Source organism: Phyllobates terribilis, unplaced genomic scaffold, assembly GCF_046119375.1.
Source record: "Phyllobates terribilis strain yellow unplaced genomic scaffold, ASM4611937v1 Scaffold_47__1_contigs__length_9908305, whole genome shotgun sequence".
NCBI classification, from domain to species: Eukaryota; Metazoa; Chordata; class Amphibia; order Anura; family Dendrobatidae; genus Phyllobates; species Phyllobates terribilis.
In genome coordinates this window covers 8,210,463-8,216,462 of record NW_027362807.1, presented here as the reverse complement: position 1 = coordinate 8,216,462, position 6,000 = coordinate 8,210,463, and the positions used below count along the sequence as shown (strand labels likewise).

Here is a 6,000-nt window from a genome sequence, read left to right as displayed (position 1 = left end):
GATGATTCTCACCTGTCCTCCGTTCCCTCGGCGTCCTTCCTGCAGATGTGGCCCGCAGGCACCACAGAGTCAGACCCCTTGACGATCCCGACCTGGTCCAGGAGGAGCCGCCGACAGCAGCGCTGCATTGCCGCACAGAGACTGTCTCCCAGCATAGCATTTTCAATGTCAGCCGCCGGCCAATCAGAGGCCAGCAGCTGACATCTGCATATGGCAATGACGTCATAGTCGCTGCGCCGACACGCAGATATTAGCTGCTGGCCTCTGATTGGCCGGCGGCTGGCATTGGAAATGCAGTGCTGGGAAACAGTCTCTGTGCGGCAATGCAGCGCTGCTGTCGGCGGCTCCTCCTGGACCTGGTCGGGATCATCAAGGGGTCTGTGCCTGCGGGCCGCATAAAGCAGCCTCAGGGGCCGCATGCGGCCCGCGGGCCGCGTGTTTGAGACCCCTGGTGTATATGAACATGCAGACAACATGGCGGTATATTATCGTACCTATAGCGGTGCATAGTATGGATGGTGTATATGAACATGCAGACAACATGGCGGTATATTATTGTACCTATAGCGGTGCATAGTATGGATGGTGTATATGAACATGCAGACAACATGGCGGTATATTATCGTACCTATAGTGGTGCATAGTATGGATGGTGTATATGAACATGCAGACAACATGGCGGTATATTATCGTACCTATAGTGGTGCATAGTATGGATGGTGTATATGAACATGCAGACAACATGGCGGTATATTATCGTACCTATAGCGGTGCATACTATGGATGGTGTATATAAACATGCAGACAACATGGCGGTATATTATCGTACCTATAGCGGTGCACAGTATGGATGGTGTATATGAACATGCAGACAACATGGCGGTATATTATCGTACCTATAGCGGTGCATGGTTCTGGCTGTGCAGGGATATGGACTGTTGCAGCTTCTCTACTGTGGCAGCACTGAGAGATAGGAGACAAATCGTCAGTGATGTGAATGGCTTCTAGAGACATAAGTGAAACATGACAGGACTCGGCTCTGCACAGATGCACAATATGATCTAGAGAGCAATTACAATGCCACCTTGGGCCATGTAGCCAGTGTCAGTCACTATCTTTGTCTTTCCTAGGCTTCTTCGTGCAGTCGTTGTATAGGTGCACTATAGGTGCATCAGTGACTGCCAGTCATACTGAGATAACACAGGAGGACATACAATACAAGAGGGCTGTATCCAGCACCAGATCGGAAGAAAATCATTGTAAAAACAACCATTTATTGAAAAGTTTTTAAAACTGCCGCACTTCAGACTCTGCGCTCTTAATCCTAGTATGGCGCAGTTCTCCAGCGCTAGGTCGTGGTTAAATAATGGAGGTATAGGATATGATGTAGACAGATCATTAGTTCTCTGAACTGAATATATAGACATTTGTTTCTCCAATCAATGATTTATTTAGTTAATATCCATTAAATCAGTTCCAGCATGCATGCCATCTGGTTCTCTGATCTTTAATGTGAGGAGCCATGAAGCCTCTATGTTTTCTACTACGTGATCCCTCGCCTCCTCTCTTGGGTGGAGGAACTTTCTCAGCCGCATTAACCCCGAGGCTTCTGACATCACCATTGTGCTGATGTGGAGAGGCACCGGATACCCTATACCTTCATTATTTCCCCCCACCTAGCGCTGGAGAGCTAGAACATACTAGGAGAACACATGGTGTGAAGCGCGGCAGTCGTGCATGCCTCGGAGAAATGCTTTTTTTATTAGATGAATTCTTTGTAACATTTTTTTAAATAAATGGTTTTTACAATGATTTTCTTCGGACCTGGTGCTGGGTGCACCCCTCTTGTAGCCATTTTGCCCTGCTGGAGGGAGTATGCACAATCAGCAGGGGAGCTGGATTAACCTCTTCTTTCCTCTCTAGGAGGACATACAATGTGGAGTCCATGGCTTCCCGCTCATCGGTACAAGCCGTGTCCGCTGCTCCACCAGATCCAGACCGCAGATAACATTCGCTCTATGGATCCAAGGCTGACCAGCCCAGATACTGAAGCATTAATGGCAGCAATTCCCTGTATACAGACATATCTTAGGGAACTGCTATTCATGCAATTCCCCAGTATAAGGTGCACCACTATTAAACCAATACCACAGCACTTACTCTTCTCTTTTCCATGAACAGAGTTAAAAAATCATCTATTTCTGTTTTTCCCTCAAGGAAATTTTTGGCAAAATTGTCAGACTCCTCTTCAGCTTGGTGGGCAGCGACCTTTAACCTGGCCTGTAGTGCGCTGAGACTGCAGCTCTGCGAGGGGGGAAGGAGCAGGACGTTACACCTCATCCCATATGGCACAGGGACTCACCTATTTTACTAGCGGCAGTAGGTTTCCCCAGCAAATGGGGCTCATTTACAGATCGTCCATTGCAGCCAATCATAATGCAGCTTTCATTCCTCAAACTGTTCCTAAAAAATGAAAGCCAAGCTCTGGTTGGCTGCTGTGAAAGCATCTGGTCATGTACCATTCACATGCTATAACCTCACAGTACTAATCATCAGGATTAAATACAAGTCTGGACAATTGGACCTATCGTCTGTCTAGTAGAAAAGATCAGCTGATATAAAAATGTGTATTATATGGAAAACTGGGCGAGATGATGCTGAAAACATTGTATAGGACTATAGTGGCAATCTGGGAACATGTAGCGACTAGTGATGAGCGAGCGTGCTCGTTTAACCCTTTAAACGAGCACACTCGGGTACTCGCTGAGTAGTTTCGTCGTGTTCAGCATTTCCGTTGCAGCTGGGGCGGCTGCATGTATCGCGGCTGTTACACAGCTGTGACACATGCAGGGATTGCCTGTTTGTTAGCCAGTCTCTGCATGTGTCACAGCTGTGTAACAGCCGCGATACATGCAGCTGCTGCGGCTGCAACCGATATGCACAGCACGCCGAAACTACTTGGCGAGTACCCGAGCGTGCTCGTTTAAGGGTTAAACGAGCACGCTCGCTCATCACTAGTAGCGACATCATACATATAGTAATATTTCAATATTCAGCCAATTCTTGCATGGCCCCCTTACAGTGCACGCCGTCCATATCCCCCCGCACTGTAAACCTTTCAGAACGTTCCCTTTGTTCTACTGAACAATAATGTCATTTGTGGCTTCAGCGGCTTTCTGCAGATTAGAAGTCCAGTTTCCACAGGACACATAAAGGGCTTTTATTACCCTGTAACTTATCAAAGAGATCTACTGACAGCACAGTTCTGCAATTAAAGGGAATGTGTCATCAGAAAATGACCAGGACTTTATGTTAAAGGTAACCTGTCAGCTCCCCCGAGATCACAAACCGTCACCATGTATTTATTTCTCACTTTATACCCGTCCTAACAAACCCCTTTTAGTGGCTTTCTGATTTCTGCATTTGGCGAAAATCTATTTTATAATTGTGGTGGCAATTTGCTAATTAGAGGGTGACTAGTGGTGGGGCGCGTTGCAATGCCCCCACAAATATTCACCTACTTATTATCACGGCCGCAGTTATAAAAATGTTAGAAATCAGTAAGCCGCTATTAATGGGCTCTTTACACAGGGTACAAAAAGATGAATAAATACATGGTGGCGCTTCGGGAGGCATGAGAAAGCTGACAGCTTCTCTTTACATGTTATTTTTAACTACGGAGTTTTTTTTCGATTTTCCATAACACAATCTAGATAAAAAAAAAATGCAAACTGGCCATTAATCCTAATACTAGACTCAAACTTCTTATTCTGTTCACAAGGCTTTGCATCAGTCTCATGATCATCACAGACAGGATAATAATGAAAGGTAACAATCAATATAGAATAGAATCCACCATTCACAAGAGGTGATATCACTGTCCCGCAGGCGCCATCTTCTCCAGCCCCGTATCCGCCACATTACCTCGCTCAGCTCATGCTGTCTTTGCTGGTTTTCCTTTGAGTCAGAAGCTCATACTGGAAGAGAAGAAAAACACAAGGAAATGAGGATGAATTCACGCCTGCCGCATTTGCTGCAGCTTTTACGGCAAGATCAGAGCAGGTTTATAAGGTAAGTGGATGAGACTTTACAAATCTCATCCGCAAACTGTAAAGATTGCCCATATAGAAAAATGAGAACGCCAAAGATGTTCCAAATCCCGGCATGTCATTGTGGGGTGAAAATACAGCAGATTATCAATGTGAATTTCACCAACTTCAATATAGCAAGGGTGAGATCGTCAGAATTCCTCAGCACAATCCACAAATGAACCAAACCTGCCGTAAAGACTGCGCCTGCCATGTCAGCCCCATCCACAGTGGCTTACCTTATCTAATAATGCTTGTCGCTTTTACTCCAGAATTGGCTCAATTTGAAGATTCTTTTCTGGATCAAAAAAAATAAAAAAAAAATCTATATTAATATACACATACAGAGGATGAAATAAGTATTGAACATGTCACCAATTGTCTAAGTAAATATATTACTAAAGGTGCTATTGACATGAAATTCTCACCAGATGTCGGTAACAACCCATCCAGTCCACACAGGCAAAGAAATCAAATCATAGATGTCCATGAATTATGTGTAATAATGAGAAATGACACAGGAAAAAGGTACTGAACACATGAAGAGAGAGAGAGGCAAAAAGCCATGGAAAGTCATGACACCAGCTGAAATCTATCAGTAATTAGAAACCCATCCTGCCACTTAGTGAAAAATAATATTAGGTGGTTCAACTGATGGCCTATAAAAAGGTGTCTCGTTAGCAAGATGCCACACAAGAAACATCTCATGATGGGTAAAACCAGTGAGCGGTCTCAAGACCTCCGCAACCTAATTGTTGCAAAACATACTGATGGTATTGGTTACAGAAGAATTTCTAAATTACTGAAGGCTCCAGTGAGCACTGCTGGGGCCATAATCCAGAAATGTAAAGAACATAATTTCATAATAAACCGGCCACGACCAGGTGCTCCCCGCAAGATTTCAAACAGAGGAGTGAAATTAATTATCAAAAGAGTTGTCCATGACCAAGGACCACCTATGGAGAGTTACAGAAAGACCAGGAATCAGCAATTGTTTCAAAGAAAACTATAAGTGATGCACTCAACCTCCATGGTCTGTATGCACGCTTAGCACGCAAGACTCCATTGCTGAACAAAAAGCATGTTGACGCGTGTTTAACGTTTGCTCAACAATATTTAGACAAGCCTGTGAAATACTGGGAGAATATAGTCTAGTCAGATGAGACCAAAATTGAACTCTTTGGATGTCATAATACACACCATGTTTGGAGGCCAAAAGACACTGCATATCACCCCCAAAACGCCATACTAACAGTGAAGTTTGGAGGTGGGAACATCATGGTGTTGGGCTGTTTTTCAGCATACGGCAATCTTCATATTAATGAAGGAAGGAGGAATGGATAAATGTACGAGACATTCTTGTTAAAAATCGGCTGCAATCTACCAGGATGATGATGAAACAAGGGTGGACATTTCAGCAAGACAATGATCCCAAACACACAGCCAAGGAAACGCTCAATTGTTTTCAGAGAGAGATAATTAAAGCTGCTAAAATGGCCCACCCAATCACCTGACCTGAATCCAACAGAATATTTATAGAAGGAACTGAAGCTCAGAGTTCATAGAAGGAGCCCAAGGGATCTTCAGGATTTGTAGCGTGTTTGTGTGGAAGAATGGGACAAAATCACACCTGAGCAATGCATGCGACTAGTTTCTCCATACAGGATGAATCTTGAAGCTGTCATCACCAACAAAGGCTTGTGTACGAAGTATTAAATACATTTCAGTAAGCATAGTCAATACTTTTTCCCCGTGTAATTTCTCATTATTACACATAACTTAATTTATGGACATCTATTGTTTGATTTCTTTGCCTATGTGGATTGGATGGTCTGTTACTGATATCTGGGGAGAATTTCATGCCTATAGCACCTTTAGTAACATAGTTACTTAGAAAATTGGTGAAGTGTGA

The 6,000-nt window shown here is 44.0% G+C and overlaps 1 pseudogene; it reads right to left on the bottom strand.

Annotated features, from left to right (window-relative positions):
- Window positions 1-896: 896 nt before the first annotated feature.
- Window positions 897-6,000, bottom strand: part of LOC141191606 (vacuolar protein sorting-associated protein 37A-like) — a 28,472-nt pseudogene continuing 23,368 nt past the window's right edge.